This window comes from Pollicipes pollicipes, unplaced genomic scaffold (assembly GCF_011947565.3).
Source record: "Pollicipes pollicipes isolate AB1234 unplaced genomic scaffold, Ppol_2.1 Scaffold_6052;HRSCAF=7182_pilon_pilon_pilon, whole genome shotgun sequence".
Lineage (NCBI taxonomy): Eukaryota > Metazoa > Arthropoda > Thecostraca > Pollicipedomorpha > Pollicipedidae > Pollicipes > Pollicipes pollicipes.
The window spans coordinates 17,063,960-17,074,012 of NW_023596805.1; positions in this window are offsets into that span (position 1 = coordinate 17,063,960).

Below are 10,053 nucleotides of genomic sequence, written 5' to 3' on the forward strand. Positions count from 1 at the left end.
TTTCTAAGACAAAGGTCAGTAGTGCTCATATTTGGTCATGAACTTATTTGACTAAGAAATGCTTAATATGATCAAAAATCTGCGATATTGATGTTATATTCCGATTTATAATCAGCATGGATTATCACGCTAGCCGGCATATTCCTGTAGAGTCAATATTTGGTCAGGGTGGTTTTAGGTCAGTTAACTCTCCTAACCTTCATGAAGTCAAAATAACACGCTTGTTCATGTCGCTGGAATCAAAACGTTAAAAACAAGCGTGAAACTAACTTATAAAGCAAGTTTTTAAGTCAAAGAGAGGCTTGGCTTTTACGTTGATCTGACCCTTTAAGGTCAATGCAATTAATCGCAGTACTGACTTTCATTTCATAATTGTCCAAGAAACCATCTGATATCCACATGACTTTGTCCAATGCTCAGTTGTCACATCACCTTGAAAGCTTCCATAGGAAGAACGCTCGCTGAGAGCCGTGCCCAGAATGACCTGGCGAAGGTCAAAAATTTCACAACCGTTCTGAAAACAGCCTGAAAACCTTTGTGGACGGGGGGGGGGGGCAGGAGCTGAGGTCACCCTCCCGTGTATGGGTTAAATGAAGCAGCGTTATGCATAACGTTTGTGCCCACTTAAAGGTCGCATGTTGGAATAGCAATTAGTTGCGCGATTCTGATTACCTAACCAACGCCCCCGAATGCAAATAAGGTTGTTCAAGCAAAGCCCCAACACAACCTTTAAGGGCAAAGTCATACCTTTCTATTCCCCCGGTCTGCTCGCATCCCTGCGCGTAAGACACGGCCCTGTTGGCCTTAGACACGTCTCTTGGATCTACTGACCACCAGTTGACAGCGCTAAAACAGCTGCTTACCGCCTTGCTGTATCGTTTCTACGTTACACGCATTATAATGCAGGTAGACGAGGTAACGGAATAGACTGGGCAATTTGGGCAGTGGACTGGGCAATGTTCATGGACAAATCAGAGATCTTACACACCCAAGGCACGGTTACGGTGGAAATTGTGTAAGCAATGCAAAACAAGAGTATACATATTTCTATAACGGAACGATCCTAGTGAAAATGGATGCTCCTGAGTAAGGTATGTAAAAAAATCACCCAATGATCTGATTTACGACGTTAGTATGGATTTTTCGTGCTATGGGTTCTCGTTTAACGCCGCTGACATTCTGCGATACTTTACATTTGACAATATGTTTAAGCGTGGCTAGTGCCACGTTGTACTTCATTATGACTCTTCTCAGCCATAGTATTACAGCTTAAGACAAAACACAGAAATGTGCATATATATATATATATATATATATATATATATATATATGTGTGTGTATATATATACATTTATGTATATATATATATATATATATATATATATATATATATGCATACATATATCTATATAAAGATGAGTGTGTGTTTGGTTGTGTCTATATATCATGGTTGGTCATGTTTCGCTGTTCGTGACGGTTCAAAAATTGGTTTCTCGAAAACAGAGCGCCCCTTTAAAAAAGCATCCTAAGGGGATTTTCATGAGCATAATCTCATTAAATGTACACAAACTATCGTCAACCACCTATTCACACGTTCTCCCCCAGTGTTTAAGACTGAGTGGTTTACCTTCCGTGTGGTTATCAAGGCACGTGTTCCCCGGCGGCTGAGGCCCTAGAGCCACGTTGGGTCATCGCCATAAAGTTTGTTTCCACACGTGACGGGATTTGAAAGCATCTTGGTAAAACCCGTTCCCATACAGTAAACTGTCTAGCAAAATACGTTTGTACATGGATTATGACCTTGCAGGACGACTATCAGAATTCCAACCGAGTGCAGTGATTCTCTTCCACGCATTGGTGTGAAGCACCCGACGTCAGCAGGTGAAACTGGATCGCCGGGGGACAGCCCGCACCAGCCGCACCAGCGGCGGCTCCATCCACCGCATCAGCTCCTGCACCAGCCGCACCAGCGGCGGCTCCAGTCACCACATCAGCTCCTGCATCAGCCGCACCAGCGGCGGCTCCAGCCACCGCATCAGCTCCTGCACCAGCCGCACCAGCGGAGGCTCCGGCCACCGCACCAGGTCCCGCACCAGCCGCACCAGCGGCGGTTCCAGCCACCGCACCAGATCCCGCACCAGCCACACCAGCCACCGCACCAGCCGCACCAGCCGCACTAGCGGCCGCTCCATCCACCGCACCAGGTCCCGCACCAGCCGCACCAGAGGCGGCTCCAGCCACCGCACCAGATCCCACACCAGCCGCACCAGTGGCGGCTCCATCCACCGCACCAGATCCCACACCAGCCGCACCAGTGGCGGCTCCATCCACCGCACCAGGTCCCGCACCAGCCGCCGCGCGCAGGCTGAATGTGTTGGTCGTCCGCTCGAAGCAGCCATTGCCCCGGAGCTCGCGGGAGGGGGGGGGGGGCGCCGATCACGGTAAACCTGTCGCATGTGAAGCACAATGTTGGAGCTCCGCCCGGGCGATGGGCATGCTGCTGGTGTTTGATGTGAACTGGCCCAGCGGGGCTCGGTTCGGAAGAATGCCCTCCAAGAGATAAATAACCACGATATGCTGTCATGTCCTTTTTTGTGCGGTAGATTTGTCTCATACTGTTTATGCGTGCGTTCGTTTATGTGTTTGAATCCCTCAGCACTTACCGTTGTTTTTTGACATGCCGTTTTATCTCTCACACGTAATAGCCACGCATGCACGTGAAGTGTCACCTGAGGTCAAATAAATAAATAAATAAATAAATCCCAGATACCACAATTGGCCGGTGCGGTAGCCACAGGTGGCCGATGAGGTAGCCACAGGTGGCGGGTGAGGTAGCCACAAGTGGCCAGTGAGGTAGCTACAGGTGGCCGGTGAGGTAACTACAGGTGGCCGGTGAGGTAGCCCCAGGCGGCCGGGTGACCGATGAGGTGGCCACAGTTGGCCGGTGGGGTAGCCACACTTAGCCGGTAGGTGAGGTAGGCGAGGTAAGTATTTTCTTACGTGCAGTGATAAATCAGCCGAAAATGCTTAAACAGTAGCAATGATGTTGTTTCGTGTAGCAAACATGCTAGATGCATGTTGTTTCGAGTAGCAAACATGCTAGCTGCATGCTGTTTCGAGTAGCAAACATACTAGCTGCAGGTGTGCTACTCGAAAACCTTCTCTCGGTTGTCTTCACCGGAACATTAGAAGTTCCGTTTGGGCGAATCAGGAGCGACAGTAATTCTAACAACACATCGGATCATTGTTAACTTGTTTCTGTACCAATACCGCTTTTCCAAATGGAATGACCTTACTGACGTACCATGGGGATGACCAGGCTGGGCAGAGCCCTCGTGAGCGAGCACAACGTCGTATGATCGCGAGGATGACATCCGGCAAGGCCAGGATGATCTCGAGAACGACATCCGGCAGGACCAGGATGGTCGCGAGGCTGATATCCGGCAGGACCAAGATGACTTCGAGAGCGACATCCGGCAGGATCAGGATGGTCGCGAGGCTGATATCCGGCAGGACCAGGATGATTTCGAGAGAGACATCCGGCAGGATCAGGATGATCGCGAGGCTGATATCCGGCAGGACCAGGATGATCGCGAGAACGACATCCGGCAGGGCTAGGAGAGATGTCTACGAGCCCTGGCGCATATCGGATGGCAGGGTGGCGGAGTAATAACTTCTCTTAGCTTTCTGAGATGTATTCCAACTGTGTTGTTAACGGTGGTCAACGGCACGGCGGCAAACGTGAACAATATTTGCAGATGTGGAGGCGGAAGACAGAGCTCGCTGTTCCGGGGTATTGGTCCACATATATTCCACACACAGATTGAATAAGGAAAAACACCCTTTCGAAATGAACATTACGCGACGAAGGGGTAGTGAAAACGCGACCATTGTTATCAATCCACATAAAACCCGCCTGATATTCACCTCGCAGAAGCTGTCACAAGCACCATTTGTAGTTCCAGCCGCTGGGGGAGCATAGCGCACCAGCTCCTGCGAGACCCACTGTGCCGCAGTACTCCGTCTTCCACAGTCCCAGCCATCGGGGTTGGCATTCGGTGCTGGTTTCGTCCTCGCTGTCAAGTCGATGAGACACTGGACCCCCACCGCAAAAGCACGCCTCTGGAGCGCCTGTTCTCACTTCGCGATCAGCGCCCATGGCGTGCGGCGGGCTGTCACCTGTCGTGCGACACGGCCAGGGCAAGCCAGGCGTGCGACCGGCGCCGTCTCCGGTCACAGCTCATAGATGTCGCCACCGCGGCTTGGTGCCACCTCAATGTACTCGCCGCTGCTTTCCGGCCGTCGAAGGTAAAAGCCGAGCGCGAGCAGGCAAGCCAGCAGCAGCAGGCTGAAGAAGACAAAGTCGAAACTCAGCATGAGGTCACGCACCGCATGCATAGTGTGGCGGCGCGGCTGGAGCCGGCCTATTACCGGGCGGTGGCTGCTGGGCTCGGGCCGGTCAGCGGGCGGTGGCTGCTGGGCCCGGGCCGGTCAGCGGGCGGTGGCTGCTGGGCTCGGGCCGGTCAGCGGGCGGTGGCTGCTGGGCTCGGGCCGGTCAGCGGGCGGTGGCTGCTGGGCTCGGGCCGGTCAGCGGGCGGTGGCTGCTGGGCTCGGGCCGGTCAGCGGGCGGTGGCTGCTGGGCCCGGGCCGGTCAGCGGGCGGTGGCTGCTGGGCTCGGGCCGGTCAGTGGACGACTGCTTCCCGGCGGCAGCACCTCTGGGCCACCTCGTCACACGGCTGCCGTACTCCGGCCAAGGACGCTAAGAGTGCAGCCGCCGCCGGCACACTGGTCGCCCTAGCGGAGGACCCAGCGGCCCGCCGGCCGGGCTCCGGCCCCACGTCAGCGCGCGGCCGAGCAACAGGCGGCCGGCAGGGTCGGCAGCGTCGCGGCGGCTCCGGCGTCGGCCCTGACGGCCGGTGATCGACGCCGAGCGGCGCGTCGGCCGAGGGGGAGGGGTCCGGCTGGCTGCCGAGCCGAGGCACGGCCGCCGCTCCACAGCGCGATCAGACGGCCCGCGCCGGCAGCTGGGACCGCAGCAGATCTGCCTCAGGCGACGCAAGTCCGTGGGCTGGCGAGAGACACGGCGCCGACAGCCGCCGCTTGTTCCGTCTGCTGCCCTGGCATCTTCGGGCTCGGCGAGCGAACGGCGGAAGGGCGAGGGAGGAGGCAGCAGACCACAAGTAGAGCGGCTCTAGCTGTGAGGTCACGCAAGTAAGCCCGTCGGTCTGCAGAAGGTACCTCCTGGCTTCGTATGCGCAAAGATTTTCAGCTACGGTGGTGCTATGCTCGGCAGCCTGTTTTCATTCGCATCAGAATATTTCGCAGACGTTTGGAAGAATTGATATTTTACATGCGGTATACCACCGACATGGAGCCCTGGGCTTCTCATTCAGAAATAACGACGCAGCAGACAAAGCCAGTAATCTTCTATGGCGACAAATGTGTAGCAGCCAGCGCGGTTAAGATAAGCGCAGGAGCTGGCGGTTATCTTGTACCTCCAGAATGTCTTCGTACTTCTTGTTCAACCGGCGGCTGTACCACTGAAAGGGAGAGAGAGGAACGCATCAAAACACTGTTCCTGGGGCAACCGTCGCAATGAGATAACGGCTGGTCTCCTGTTGCCCTCGCAGTTCAGGGGCCTGCTGCTCCCGGCCGTTGGCTGTTGTGTTTCAGTGTGGACTGACGTTAGAGAGTGCCGTTCGCTGAAGTTCACAAAGAGCCGGCGCAGCTGGGACGAGGTGCTACCGGAGCGTCACATTAGCCCGAGCGACACAGAGCCGCCGTCGCCGCCGCCGCCTGTCCGATGCAGATGTCTACAGCCCGACAAAGTATGTTAGCAAGGGTGGCGGCGGCGAAGATAAACCCTTGACACTAGACAATCCCGCAGCCCACCGATGGACGAACTGGCGGGTGCCATCGCAGCGGTCTTTGTCGTATAACCTTAAGCAGTGATATAGTTCCGTGAAATGAACTGGCGGGGCGGGGTACTGTGAACAACGGCAAAATCTATCCAAAACATATACCCACGAGCTTCTCCCTGGATTTTCCCGTGGTGGACTGGGCGCGGACCGTAACGGGTACTCGCTATTCTAAAAGGTCAGGTGACGTCAGAAGGCAAGACGAACTGTGGGGACCAATGCAGCACGTTAAAAATAAGACACAAAATGCTGCCGTTGACTGGAATTTCACGATGGGATTGTGGAGTCAGGACTGACAAAGCATGCACTTCTGCAATTTCCTTGTCGTGGACACATGTGGACCCTTGTCCTTGAAATTCACCCAATTAAAACGCTCGGGGATACACAAATATGCAAGCATGCCAAATTTATTAGGAGCCGCCGGGCCCATTAAGTGTGGCTTTCTTTTAGCGAGCTCACACCACTGATCGTGCATACGTTCCCGGTCATAAGCAAGGAGAAAATAAAGGCTGTTGAATTTTGTACCACCCAGTTACTAACGTTCGTTCAATAATTTTTCAACGACTCGCTGTTCCAAGATCGACGAACCGACGCTCCAAGATTTTGCCAGGGTGAAAGGAGACAGTTACAATTGCGCACCTTAAAAATGTAACTTTTGCTTATCGGTTTCAGCCCTTCATAGGCCCGCAAGTCACCTTGATGGCTCACGTAGATCATGCCCTTAAAATCTTACTGGAGCCTAAGCGCTTTTGGCTTCTCGCTCGTCTCTTTTGCTGCGTCGCTGGCAAGACGTGTGACGACAACGAGACAAGACACACGAGAAGATGGCAAGACACGTGACATCGGCGGAACAAGACCTTACACATTACACTACCGCGAAAGCAACACAGTATCGACCAAGCACCAATTCTGCTCAATAAACGCCAACATTTGCAATCCTGCCCGTACAGTGGGCGTTGTCACGCCCGCCCTCTGCTCGCTGACTGTGGGCTGCACCCTTCCGCTCAACCAACCGTTTGTAAAAGCACACCCTCTGCTCGTTTTTTACCATTATTCTGTGATACTGGTTATCCATGCATAGTTCTTGGTACGGAGCGATACCTTTTCCGTGACATGTTGCTGGGCTTATGTATCAACATCAGAACAAATATTGCCTGTGTTGTTTAAGTGTACAACAGAAGAAGCGCAGCTATCGATATTTTCTTAGCTCTTTATCAAATTTTGAACAACCATTTTGGCTCAAGTCTATTGGCATCATTATTGCTACATGATGTTTTAGAAAATATCCCAAGGATTTCTGTTGTGCAGACTGGTTATATTTTTGTCTACAAAAATATAGCTATATTTGGGCTGCTGGAAATACAGCCAGCCGACAGCACTGTTTGCGGTGATGCCTGTGCTCATTCTGGTATTGCATCAGATCCGCACCCGTGCCAGCACCAATGACCCTCATGAACCCAACTCATCTACCCAATCGACACGTTCGTCCGTTTGGCCTGGGCACCCGCGGGATTACCAGACCCATTGAGGTCAAACAGCGAGGCTAGCACCAGCCCAGAGGCCCAGTCTGTGTACGGGTCACGTCCCCTCCTGACCTCCAGCCAGCGGTAGCCATAAAGCCCTCGTCAAAGGCCGTGCTCTGATTGGCCGCATTGATTCGGGATCGGGAGACCGTCCAGGAAACGGCGCGACAGGGGGGGGGGGGGGGGATGGTGGTCACGCCTGGGGCGCGGCGCTGGCTCGGCCCACGGCCGGGCTGTGTCACTAGCGACAGGAGGAGGGGCGGGGCGGCGGTCAGGTCTGGGTCTGGGTCGCGCCGCTGGCCTGGTCTACGGCCGGGCTGTATCACTAGCGACAGGGGGAGGGGCGGGGCGGCGGTCACGTCTGGGTCTGGGTCGCGGCGCTGGCTCGGTCTACGGCCGAGCTGTGTCACCAGCGACAGGGGGAGGGGCGGGGTGGCGGTCACGTATGAGTCTGGGTCGCGGCGCTGGCTCGGCCCACGGCCGGGCTGTGTCACCAGCGACAGGGGGAGGGGCGGGGCGGCGGTGAGGTCTGGGTCTGGGTCGCGGCGCTGGCTCGGTCTACGGCCGAGCTGTGTCATCAGCGACAGGGGGAGGGGCGGGGTGGCGGTCACGTCTGGGTCTGGGTCGCGGCGCTGGCTCGGTTACGGCCGAGCTGTGTCACCAGCGACAGGGGGAGGGGCGGGGATGGCGGTCACGTTTGGGTCTGGGTCGCGGCGCTGCTCGTCTACGCCGAGCTGTGTCATCAGCGACAGGGGGAGGGGCGGGGTGGCGGTCACGTCTGGGTCTGGGTCGCGGCGCTGGCTCGGTCTACGGCCGAGCTGTGTCACTAGCGACAGGGGGAGGGGCGGGGCGGCAGTCACGTCTTGGCCTGGGTTGCGGCGCTGGCTCGGTCTACGGCCGAGCTGTGTCACTAGCGACAGGGGGAGGGGCGGGGCGGCAGTCACGTCTTGGCCTGGGTCGCGGCGCTGGCCTGGTCTACGGCCGGGCTCCGTCACCAGCGACAGAAATTATTCCGGGACGACATCAATGATGCCGGAGGCACACCACAGGCCCCGAGACGGAGGGCGCATCCGGACATTTTTTGCCAAAGCGGAGGAAGTCTGCGTTCCAGCCGTGTTGAGGCTGTCAGCTGGCCGGCGGCAGAGGTGCGTACCGCTGGCGATCCGCGCCTCCCTTTGCGCCTTCCTGGGCGCGCCCCCGGCCGGGCCGACCCGAAATAGCTGCATGCCCCACCGGGCGGTGGTGAGCGATATTTTGCATGTCGATCAATCGAGGGGGCCCTATGGCGCGGCCGCCGCTGGACACACCGATGCAGGACTGCTGATCGGCCGGGCGGCCAGCGAGCGGCCGGCGATCGGCGCCGATCAATGGAGGCTTTCGCTGCGCTCTCGTGGAGGTGTTTGTGAGCCGTCTGCCACGTGCCTACTCTCTGGGCTGTCTTCTGCTCTCTGATTATGTCTGCTTGTGCTCGTCTGACCGAGGCTATATGAACAGTATATGTCTGTCGTGTACGTCTGTGGTGAGCGGCGGCCCGTCTGCTTGCCGGGGCTATATGAACAGTATATGTCTGTCGTGTACGTCTGTGGTGAGCGGCGGCCCGTCTGCTTGCCGGAGCTATATGAACAGTATATGTCTGTCGTGTACGTCTGTGGTGAGCGGCGGCCCGTCTGCTTGCCGGGGCTATATGAACAGTGTATGTCTGTCGTGTACGTCTGTGGTGAGCGGCGGCCCGTCTGCTTGCCGGGGCTATATGAACAGTGTATGTCTGTCGTGTACGTCCGTGGTGAGCGGCGGCCCGTCTGCTTGCCGGGGCTATATGAACAGTGTATGTCTGTCGTGTACGTCTGTGGTGAGCGGCGCCCGTCTGCTTGCCGGAGCTACATGAACAGTGTATGTCTGTCGTGTACGTCTGTGGTGAGCGGCGGCCCGTCTGCTTGCCGGAGCTATATGAACAGTGTATGTCTGTCGTGTACGTCTGTGGTGAGCGGCGGCCCGTCTGCTTGCCCGTTCCCCTGATTGTCTTTAGGCAAGCCTTTGATATATAATCCGGTTACGTTATCTGGGGTCATCTTGATATGATTATTCTTCTCCTTTGGTCCCAAAGTCCTCACATAATTAACTGAACTGCATAATGACAATGCATGCGCAGCAGTGCGGAAGCTTGTGCGGGACGGAGGTGAGGAGGGGCTCAGAGGCTTTGGAGCGCATTTCCTTCCTCGTACTGTAAGCTCAGCGCTCAACGGTCCCCGACCTCCGTGCGTGTCAAGTGCCTAAGGTACCCGTCCACAAACCGACATGACAATGGCCCCTGCGTCCGTGCACACATGAATGACGGCAACGCTACGCTGAGCGGGAGCGGTCGGGTTTCGGTCTCCCTGGACTGGGAGACCAAAGTCCCAACCCTCTGGAATAGCCGGCAGGCTTATAGGTTGCTGAGTCTGCTGATGTGCTCTTGTGTAGCACCATTATGGTGCTTAAGTACTTAGTCGCACATTGTTAATATATAGCCGATTTTTTCATGACAACATGTGGATTGGTCACATCACGTTTGCCGAATCACTACGGTTTCATTAGTACTGTGTTTTCTGATCTACTTTCCTTCTCTTACGAT